Source organism: Stegodyphus dumicola, chromosome X2 (assembly GCF_044657685.1).
Source record: "Stegodyphus dumicola isolate Sdum_Otavi_A_Nest chromosome X2, ASM4465768v1".
In the NCBI taxonomy this organism is placed as follows: Eukaryota; Metazoa; Arthropoda; class Arachnida; order Araneae; family Eresidae; genus Stegodyphus; species Stegodyphus dumicola.
Window position 1 is genome coordinate 141,715,188 of NC_140781.1, and position 12,165 is coordinate 141,727,352.

At 34.1% G+C, this 12,165-nt stretch overlaps 1 protein-coding gene across 4 annotated transcripts in view; it reads left to right on the plus strand.

Annotated features, from left to right (window-relative positions):
* The window catches only part of LOC118189518 (uncharacterized), a 317,844-nt gene that overhangs the window by 116,671 nt on the left and 189,008 nt on the right, over positions 1 to 12,165 (plus strand). The window lies entirely within an intron of this gene.

The window sequence follows — 12,165 nt, forward strand, 5'->3', positions numbered from 1 at the left end:
TATGTCAAACAGTATTGTATGACTTTTATAGAGATAGTATTGTAGTCCTATCATGCTGGAATATACGTGAAGTATGGAAACTAATTACTCAAGTGCTAAATTCTGGCTTTATGTAGAAACTCAAGCAACTTATGACCTTGGAAAATAACACCATATTCGGAAGACTTAAAAAAAAATATTAGTACTTCAGACAGAAAATTTATAATTGATTTTAGTACATCCTCTGGCTTCGTGCCTGTTTGAAAATTCTCAGAAGTTGAATCAAATGCTGTCATGTATTTAATCAACATAATGATGATTTGGAATCGTCAAGACTTCAGCGATTGCAGGAGTTTAAATCTAGTACGATAATATGTAGAAATATAAAATTTAAAATATAAAATAGTTGTTTGTGAAGTAATGGAGCATTTATGACATTCAAGAAATGAAAATTTACAATAGAAGCTCGATATTTGTTTGGTTTATTAAACATGTCTTTCGATGTAAATTATTTAAGCCATTTCATTTTTTGTGCTAATACTTTCTCTTTAATCTGATGTATCAAGAATTCCCTTTAAATTGTCAAATAAAATCTTTCATTCTCAACAACCTGTTTGTCTCTTTCTTTACTATTGCTAGGGATATTTTCTGGATTTAAAACCATACCATGAATTTTACCATCTATTAGTTCAGTGATAATTGCAGCATTGTCATTGCAATGGAAAACTTCTGTTATATTATTTTTATTTATTGTCACTTCTTTACATTACTTCACAAATTGTATTAATTGGAAAAGTTTACCTTTTGCTCTTGGTATCCAAAAACTTTCTAATTCATGTCTGTTTTAATCATCATAATCAGCACCATGAAATGATAGCTGGACATAAATTATTCCAAATATTTTCTAAAGTATATGCTGACACATCCTCCTATGACTTTGCAATGCAGATAGCAGATTTTATGCTAAAATATTAAAAAAAAAATCTTAAATGTGCTTGCCATTATTCAGAAAATTCAGACTAAATTTTAAAAAGTTTTCTTTATATCTGCATTTCAATATATGCACTACTTTGATATCCATTGGCTGAATGATGGATGTACAATATGGAGGAAAGAATAAGACAGAGACTTTATCTTTTACTAAAACTTGAAGTGAAGTATAAGCCAAGCAATTGTCTATGTAATCAAGTCCATATTTGCATCATCTGGTAAACCAACCTATTTCAAATATTGCAGAGACCTGGGTATGAAATGTCTTTCAAACGTATCATATATTAATATTTGTGTCATCCATGCTGTGGTATTTGAACAATACATGATAGAAAAATCTTTACTCCTTTAAATGCACAGGATCATATGCTTAATTGTGAATTGTGTATATTTTGGCATTCCTGCAGCATTTGCACATGCCAGAGCATTAGTATTGCTTTGAAATCAGTTGGGATTTTTCTGCAGAGGTTGCCAAGGTATTTCAGGGCACATATTGCCAGAAAAGACTATTCTCACTAGCATTCAAAATTTGTTCTGGTGATAACTTTTCACTGTTAACCACTTGCGCTACGACTAAACTTCACGGTTGCGGTGCCATGCGCTACAATATAATAAATGGTAAAGTGTTTCATTTACGCCGTTCCGTGTTGTGTGAGTGCAATCCAGAGCTGTAACTCGAGAAATAAACAATCTCTTTGTTAGGTGACATGTGACCACATTATTTTCATTTTTGCGATAAATGCCTATCGACATGGTGTTCACGTCGCTCGCGGTTTGAGACAAAAGCATCTCAACGTGCGTGGCACGTCTTTTTAGCGCAAGTGGTTAATAAAGTTCGATGAACACATTCTGCAAATTCTTCAGTATCAGTTGAAGCTTTTATGCCTAAAATTTTTAACTGCTTCGTACTGTGGAGATTTTCATATTTAATTAACCAATTTGTCAAATATATCCATTTAGTTTTAAGTCCATTTTCTCAAGACATATTTTGGCTTGAGCCATTAACATTTGGACCTGTCAATGGCATACCCTCACCGTGATGCTTCCTTACCCATGCAATCATCATTTTGCCATGATTGTCAGTTAATTAGATAATGAATGATTTTTTTTTTGTTATTTATTGCATATGGCCATAAAAGATTCAAAAAGCTTTTTCCCTCCCCCCATCAGATAGTGTTGACTTTCCAATGCCACATTTCTTGCATAATTTTGAGACAAATATACCTTAAGTAATTTTTCTTCTTGCTTGATATCGAAACATGCTTTTACTTTTCAGATCCTGCAGCAGTGCAAAATTGGGAACTCTTTTTGACGTAATCAAACTTTCAAACTTTATTCCTCTGAATCTAATTCTTTCTTCCTTCTCTGTGACTTTTTCAGCACCAACAACCGAAAAAAGGATTATGGGCAACATCTCATTCCAAGCAAATATGTCTTGGGATTTCATTTATTGTTTAAGTCGGATAGAAAACTGCTAATCCCCCTGCAACAACTCTGAACATTTGTGCAGCAATATGCACGGATCTCAGTTAGTCAGTATAAAAATCACTTTTATGGCGCACCTGTTTTTTCTTGAATATTATATTCATTTTTCCTAGCCTCTGTAAGGAAAAAAAGTTTTGCTGATGGTCTCAAGGTTTAGATATCAGATAATTTCTGATATTTGACGTCTGAATTTCAGATTTTGTAGTGTAATTTCATCAATTATAAAAGGGGGCAGTCAAATAAAAGTGAGATAGATTGTATCATGAGCATGGCATGGAATTTGGCAGTGCAAGTAGGTTTGTGTTTAGAAGTGCCATCTAATGGGAATCAGGAAGGAACTTTACGAATGCTTACTGATGTATCATTTGTTTCTTAGACCTGCTCGAAGTGAGGTCACGAGTCATGTCTGCATCCACCTTCACTATGGAGGTTAGTAAAGAGAAAGAGCATGCTGTAGTATGTTTTTTGAATGCAGAAGGAGTGTCATGAAGTGAAAGTCATGCCCGAATGTATGCTATGTCTGGCGATTACGATAAGTCATGCACATGTTTTTGAATGGAATAAATAATATCAAGCAGGTCGTGCATCATTGAAAGATAGCAGTTGGCCAGGACAGGATCATTGTGTCATTACCCCTTCTGTGTTTGCTGCAGTGGATGCTGCATCAGAGAACGCCAATGACAAACAGTGGAAGATATTTGATTCATATTGGGAATTAATCACGGTACTGCTCAAGGCATTTTGACAGAACATCTGAAGTTCTGAAAAATCTGTGCACAATGGGTTCCCTACAGCCTGACAGAGGAGCAGAAGTTAAACAGAATGTTGCAATCATTGCAGCCCCTGGAACAGTATCACCATGAAGAATATTGTTTCCTGTTCTGTATTTTTGCTGGAGATGAAACATAGTGTGATTATTTTGAGCCAGAGAGCAAGCATCAGAGCCAACATTGGAAGCATATAAGTTCATCCCTCACTGAAAAAATCAAAAGCCATGCCCATCAACTTCGGGAAAGTCATGCTGACCTTATTCTTTAACTGCAAGAGCCCACTGCTCATTGACATTCTGGAACAAGGCATCACAATTAATGCACAGTGGTATGTGGAAACTGCAAAAATTGAACCTTGCCATCAAGTCCTGACGCCCAGGAATGTCTACAGATGGCATCATTATGTTGGAGGATAATATCCGGTCATGGTTGTTAAGGTTTATGCTGCAGAAGTTTCACTGGGAAGTACTTATACATCCTCCATATTTCCATATTTTTGGAGCTTGAAGAAAGATATTCGTGGCCATGAATTTGCCTCGGACGAAGAGGTGCACGCTTGGATACAATCAGGGTTCTGTATGCAAACCAAAAACATTTTTCCATGATAGCATTAACTGGCTTGTCTCCAGTGGGATTTAAATGTATTAATCCTTTTCGACACAGTGTGGCCACACCCAAAGAATTCCCTCTGTACACACAGCAAAATTGAATGGAAAAGGCGTTATAGATTACTGTTTGCAGAGTTGCCAACTCTTCTGATTTAGGCGGAAGCCTCCCCATTTCGGATGATCCTCCCGCCAACCCGATTTTCAATGGATTTCTTCCGATTTTTTTCTTATTCTTAAAATTTTTCGCGATTTTTATGTATCTTGGCTTAATACTCCGTTCTTTGCATCAAAAAAGTGATTCTGGATCTCACTTGGTTTTTCTCTAGATTACATCTAAAAGAAAACCAAACTCATTTCGTCAGTGAGTAATTATGTGGCGTTTCTGCTTTGTGAGTGAGACCACATGTGTTCAAACACGTTGTGTTCCAGTTCTCCAATCAGAATTGAGCGCCAGTGCATATCATCTGGCATATATTAGCCAATGAGCGCAAACCAAGATCAAGGCTGTTATTTCGTTCATCTTGTCGTTGACCAGTGTGAGTGCATGCGCTTTGGAGAAATAGTTTAAGAAATTATGATCTTTTGTGTTAGTTATGTCTGCGAAAAAGGTAAAATACTCATGTACTTTTCAAAAATCGTATACAGAGGACTTTCCTTCTATTATTTCCTCAAGGAAATGTAATGCATTTGGGATGTGTACTGTTTGTCATTGCGATTTTTTGATTTTGCATGATGGAAGGGCTGATGTTCTCAAACACGTGCATACGAAAATAGCACAAGGACAACATGAATTCTGGTGGGAGGGAAAAAAAAAGTTATATTTTACTGTGGAAACAAGTGACCAAAAAGTTATTAATGCCGAATGCCTGTTCTCTGCCTTTTTACTTGAGCACAACTTGCCACTAGATGCATCAAATCATGCTGCAGCTTTATTTAGAAAAATGTTTCCCGATAGCGAAATCACTAAGAAATATTCAAGTACAAGGACCAAAATGGCTGCAATTGTTTAAAAAAATGACTATGAGAAATAAATAAGTGTTCAGTTATTGACTGCATTGAAACAGCTCCATTTTACCTCACTACGGATGGAAGCAATAATACTGATTCCAAACTGTATCCAGTTGTTGTTTCTTATTTTAATCCAGTTTCTTCAGAAATTGAGTGTAGTTTACTTTCTGTTCCCACCTTAAAAGGATATTCGATAGCCTTTAATATACAACAGCTAATTATAAAAATTTTAAACGAAAATGCAGTTTCTCTGGATAATTGCTTAGCACTTAGTGCTGATAATGCACCAGTAATGGTAGGCTTAAAGACTGGTGTTGCAGATATCTTAAAAGAAGAAGCTTCAGTTTGCAAATTATGAGGTGCACCTGTCACCTCTTAAATTTAGCAGCTGAAAAAGAGCAGTTTCTTTACCAAAAAATGTTGACGAACACATTGTTGATGCTTATTATTATCTTGAAAGGAGTTCTAAAAGGAAGGAAAAATGGAAACAATTCCAACAGATGCATAATACTGAAATGAGAATTGAAACGTATACATACGCTGGCTATCTTTAAAGAAATGTTTTTCTAGAATCCTCGATCAATGGTACCCACTTCTCGAATTTTTTAAAGAAGTAAATCCTTCTAGAGTAAGGATAAAAAGCTCTATTGAAAGTTATAAAATACCTAAAGTAAATGGAGATGTAGCTACTACTTCAATTGTTAAAAATAGATTTGAGAAAAACAAAGTAATTTCTGCACCATTCAGCAATTCAATTGGCAGTTCTCAAAATAATACAAAATATAAGCATCAAGCTGATACAGATTTCTCTCAAAGTAATAAAAAAAATTATCAACAAAAGAAATGTTTTCCGATTGCTGTAAGTTTATCTTGTAAAGAATGAATATTTATGTTTCTGTCTTTAGACCTTAACAAAGCTTTTTTGCTCTTTTATACAATTCATTTTGCCATCATTTGATTTTCTTAACATAGTTCTACAAAGCAGAATTCCATTAATTCATGTTTTGCAATCAATGATTTATGATCTGTTTAAAGATGTATTATCAAAGTTTGTAAAACCAGTCATTGTTTTGTCTTCTAATTCTATATATCATGTGATTTATAGTGAAATAGAAAATCAAAAGAAAGATGAAGATTTGGTAATAGGGGCTGCAACTAAAAAAGTAGTGGAGGACCTTTCTGAGGAAGACAAAAATACATTTTATGTACATGTTAGAAGCTACTTCTGCCGAGTATGTGATTACATACAACATAAATTTCCAATCAACGATGAAGTGATTTTGTGTGCTAAAGTTGCTGATATTTCTGCTCTAGCAAATGCATTTTTTTCTAATATAAGGTTTTTTTTAAATAGATTTCCAGTTTTACTTCATTTAGTCATGAAAAAGTACGGTATTGATGTTGCAACCGATAAATTGCAGTCACAGTTTTGCAGTTTACATTTGGAAAACTTGGATAAAGTTATAAAACCAGCTAGGATTGACACCCAGTGGAGCTTAATTGGAAAACTGAAAGGTGCTGATGGAATTTTAAATTACAGTGAACTGTCTAGAATAATGTTGGCCATTCAGATAATTCCCCATAGTAATGCAGAATGTGATAGGATTTTCAATGTTGCTGTGAAAACAAGGACTAAATTTATATCTAACAGTAGTAATGACACATTAGAAAACTTTTTATTAGCAAAAGCAGACCTAAATGGTAATTGCCGTGATCAGAATTCTGAAGTTTCTTTCTTAATGAAAGCAAAATCTGCCACCATTAATAATATTTGCACGAAAACTGATTAAAGTATTATTTTTTGTTAAAAGATGCAAATAATATTTTTTTTTTTTTTCACAAATAAGTATTTTTGTACTCTTTGCGTTTAAGAATTAGTAACTAAACTTTCGGATATTTGTTTAAAGTTAATTCATTATTAAAAAATGTATTTTTATCATTTAAAACGTATTTTCGTTGTTGAGAAAAATCTCCTGATTTCTTTAAAAATTTTCCTGATTTTTGAGTGTTTAGGTTGGCAAGTCTGTGTTTGGTTACTTTTAACCTTTTTTTACTTATACTAGATGGCAGCACAACAAAAACCAGGTTGTACATTTTAGCCATGTTTAGTTTTTAAAGTCCTTCATTTCTCAAAGAAATCTTCCAGGCTTTTTTTTTTTTTTTTTTTTTTTTAAGGGATATAAAAGGTTTTGTTTGAAAAGAAATTTCTGTGTTATTTTCTTGGCTGTATGCTGACCTCTTTACTCCATTTTAGTTTTAAATTTTTGCATTGAAATCTTGCCTAAAATCGAATGACGAACATCTTGGTGTGCCCAAAAGTGGAATCACCAAAACACCATGACAGACCAACAACTGTATATTTTCTTTGTTTCACTGTAATATTTTCTTTGGTGAGCTCATTCACAATAGAAAGGTGGGTGCATATCTGTGTTTCATTTCCTGTTTTTCTTTTCTTTATCCTTTTTTCTTGTTTCTTTTTTTTTTTTTTTTTTTTTGGAGGGAGGTTTGGTTATTAACATATTGACTGCCACGGCACTTTTCGGATTCCAGTCCGAGAAGCCAAATTGATTTAATCATATAATATTATTAAAAATATTAATTATGATTCATAACAGTGATCAAAAAGTTTACAGGATTTTTTTTTATATAGAGAAAAGGGTTCTACGAATTATCTCATAGTCGGGTTTTGTTAGACAAAGCTCTTCGCACAAGCCCACTATGAGTTTATTCGCACAGACATGCTTTGACTTGTCACCTCGGTACAGCTAAAACAAGTGCTAAGTAAGTAACTTGGAGCAGCGCAAAAGTGGTAAGGCAAGAAACTACGAGACAACTCGTATTTGGCATTCTGAAGAAGAGCGCTAATATGAGTTTTCTCGTGTTGGGCAGTCAATGTGTTAACTAAGACATTGGTGGGGTGTTTTTCTGAAGGTCAAAGGAAATTTATTAATTAGCTCTTTGATTTTTCCCTAGAGCAGTTCTCTTTCATTGAAAGAAGTTTTGCTGGCTTTATGTTTTGATAGTTTGGAGTTGTAGATGTTTCTTTAATTTTATTTTGTAGTGTATATTTTCTTAATTGTAGATATAATATTAGTTTATTTTTTCTGATTTTTAATTATTTTGCAAATGGATCGGAGAAGACTGACCATTTCTGATTCACTTGCTTCGAAAAGTACCGCTATGAAAAAAATAGACAGAAGTGTAAATGTGAAATGTAAATAATGCAAATATCATATAGCCAAGTTGCCGATTTTTCATTTGCTTATTTTTCATTTACAAGCATGTAATCATCATATAACCAAGAAGAATTATTTTGGGGTATAGAGGAGCAAGATTTCCTGTGGTGCACCCTGGGTAAGGCTAAATCTGCTACGGTAATCAGAATCTATAGTTTTTTTAATCGTTGGTAATATGTTTTCCTCTATTATGTGCAACAATGCTCGCTTCAGCACTTTTTTCAAAGCTCTTTTCATTCAGTGAGCCCGCTTGGGGCACACCCACAGAATTAAAATGGTAATAGCTATCTTTACAAAATTTTACTTGTGTATTTAGGCCTGAGTAGACTGCCTGCCATTTTTTTTTTTTTTTTTTTTCTTTTGAAATTCCATTTTTAAATTTAGTGTGCCAGAAAGGGTTAACAGGTACAGTGACTACTTTTGCAATAAAAAAAGCTTACTTACCCCCCCCCCAATCTACACCATTTTCATTTGGCTCTGCCCCTTGTAAATTAAAGATAAATTTGATATTCCTCCGCAATATTTGATTTTTTGCAACTGTGATTGAAATCCCATGATGTATAGTCTGTAGGTGGTAAATTATTTTTTTTTTCTGACATTAAACTAGTGAGCATAGGGACTATTTGTGAGGATTATGATCTTGATATCTGATAATCTTCGCAGTATGCTTTTCAGCTATTATTCTTGTTTCTTAATTTTGTCGTACCAGTAGGGTTTTGCTCTAGAGAGGGGATTATCCTCTTGATCTCTCTCATGGATGACTACATGTGTTAACTCAGGGGTTCTATCAAATAATGCCAAAAATGTTTCTTACCAAACTGTGGAGCTTTTATTCCAGCAGCAGATGTAGCAGCTCCAGGGCTGGTGGTGGTGTCTTCTTTTCTTTCAGTCTGCTCATATCAAACCCCCAAACCATATCTGCATTAAATCCCTATTGACTAAAAAAAATCCTAACCCCTTTTACACTCCTACTGATTAAAATAATCTGATCATTCACATGTAAATTCCTAATCACATGAAATGTTATCAGGTTACCCTCCACTGTTATGACTTTTTACCTTACAATTCAAGCAATCTGTATCTCCTAAAATATTTCTTAAAAAACTTCTCTGCCATGAAGCTACCTTTGGCTGTTATATCTAACAGCATTTCTAATGGAATTCCATTAAAACTACCTGCATGTAAGATAACTCGACATTTTACAACAACACTGTGTTCAGCTTTATTTCAGAGGTTTTTTGCTTATCCTGGGGTGACTAACCTCAGCATCTGTTTCTAGCTTAAAAAACTTGCCTTACTATTTTCAATACACATTTTTCCTTTTTCTGTAAAGATTTTTTCTCCCTCTCCCCCCACCTGCCACTTTGCTTTTTCAGCCAATTACTGTGCTGGCATTAATTCCTAATTTTCCTGCCAAATTTTCATCACATCTGCTAAATCAATTATTGTAGCTGCCGATGAATCTAGTACAGTATTAGGATATGGGCTGTTGTTGACCACCCTTCTGCTTTCATATTTCATGCTATCCTGAAAAATTTTTCAATGACCCAGAGAACTTTATTTTTATGAAATAATATATATACAGCAATACATGCAATACTATATACAGCAATAGCTTTGATGTAATCAACTGTATGACTTGAATATCCATCCCCCCAGCAGTTTCACAGTGTCCACTTTTGTTAATACAAATGCCATCAGTTCTCCTAGCACTTGATTTTTCAAAACAAGTATCACTGCAGAAAAAGCTTTAATCAATGCAGCCTTAAAAACATCAAGTTTGTAAGTCTCCTTACTGGGTTTACCCAACAAAGTTTTCCTGATGCCTTTGAACCAATTAAAGTCCTGGCCTACAAAACAGACATAGCTATTGGCATAGCTATACCTTCTATTGTTTGCCATTTGGGTGCAATAGAAAATGGCTTTCCTGGCCTTTCACAAAACTTAGTACCAAACTCCTACCATTAAAATTGATGGTTGGCATCATTGAAGCTCGTATAGCATCTGTGATGTACCTTAACTTTATATTAGGCTTGCTATCATTTCGCCAACTTGTAACCTTTCAAGGACATAGCGCTATATAAAAACATACTAAATTATTCATGTTGAGTGCCAGCATACAGATCCTAATTACTTGCATTCAGCTTATTGACTTGTATTTGTTGTCCTTTGGATTGCTACCAAACTCAGAAGCAGGTTAAAAAAAATTATTAGTGCTTCAGTTTAACAAATTATACAGCTTGCATAATAGCAGAACAAATCATTGTTGTTTGAGGAGTTAAACAGAACACAGAATTTTAAGTTAAGAAATTTAAGTATGATATTTACAAGGTAAAGTCCACCTGTAAGTTCTGACACAGGCTGGTTTCATACATGAACACAAGTGACTAGCAAATACTAAAGCTGATTTAAGTGAATCTAGGAGCTGAACAAAAATAGTACTAAGGTGATCAGCGTTTGCTGCTAAAAGCTCTCTCTTAACTACAAAAACTCTGTTCATACATGAAGTACTGTATATACCCGCATATAAGTCAACTATGTGCAGAAAGAATCAAACTTCGAAGTAGGGGGTCAGCTTATACACGAAACAAAAACCACCGCCGCCGATTGATGATATGTCGGCAAACTTAATTATTAAATATATCGGTCATAAAAAATCTTTCCATTTTATTTATTAGTTTTTTTTAATTAAATTTGTTTCTGCAGCATTTCCGGCAGGCATTCTTGTTCTCGCCCAGAAAAGTGGTTGGATGGACAACACCCTAACAATTGATTGGTTTCAAAATGTATGGTTCAAAAACCAAGTGCACTTTTAGAGAAATCTTCGCTTTTGGTTTGGGATATGTTTCGACTGCATCATGCTTATCATGTGCTAAAATGTGAGTGTAATTTTTATCACATACATCAGCATGCTGTTTTATCGGCAGCAGTACTACCGCTTGTGCGACGAATTTGTTTGTCTGAAAATTTTTCTCAAAAGTCAGATAATCAACTTATACGGGGGTATATACAGTACTTATTTGCATCCTGGGGAAAATCAGCAAAAGTAGAAATGGTAGTGTAGGCAAGATAACAGGTTTCGGAAAATCGGAGACAGAATTCATGCTTATTTTCTGGACATTTATCAGTGATTTTTGGACAAGCCTGCAAGCACTTAAGCTCATGGCATAGCTAGATCAACGGGTTTCACATCGGCTGCCTGTAAAACAATGTTAGATGTTCTCTGCTTCTAGAAATGATCCATTTTCAAAATGGATTGTGATGGGTTGTTAGAAATGGTTACTCTACTGAATGTCAAACACTGAGAGCTAAACCGTATATTACATTATTCTTCAAATCTACCTTTAAAGACATCAAAAGAAGGATTGCATTTTGAAAAAATTTTGTGAAGCATATGGTAAGCCATCAAGGGCATAATATATTGGGAGTTACTCCCACATAACTAAACTATAAATGCTGACAATAGGAAGATTGTGGCAAAGACTGATATGTAAGCAGCCACAGCTTCGCAGTCACTAAGATGTTATCTTTCAGCATTCTAAATCTAGATTTCATGCTGCTTTAGTCACTCAGGGAAAACTAGTCTACTTTGATTACGAAGTTGTACTTCATCAAGCCTATTAGTTCCAGACCTTGTTTCTTTGGATTGCTATTTTTTTTTACCATTGCAGAATTCTTTGACCCTTCAGACTTTGAATGATGTGCTTAAAATGCCATTACAAGATAGATGTGGATGTTAAAATAGCATTACAAGGTTTTTTGACTCTAAACGAGAGGATTTTTGATAATGAAGGATTTTACTGCAAAGTAGATAGGTGATAAGAGGTCATAGTAAATGTCATAGCATCTACAACAAAAGAATTCATAAATGCTCTACTTTTTTATTTATTTTTCTTCTTCACATAAAAAAAGGTAGAACTTTTACACACAACAAATATTTAAGCTTATATATATATATATATACTGTTAAATAAAAATCTTAAATTTGCAGGTAGGAAATTATGACATTATTGCATAATTTTTGTGTTTTATAATTCTTGCAAAGTTACATGGGTTTATTTGACATTTATGCATAAAAATTCTTTAATA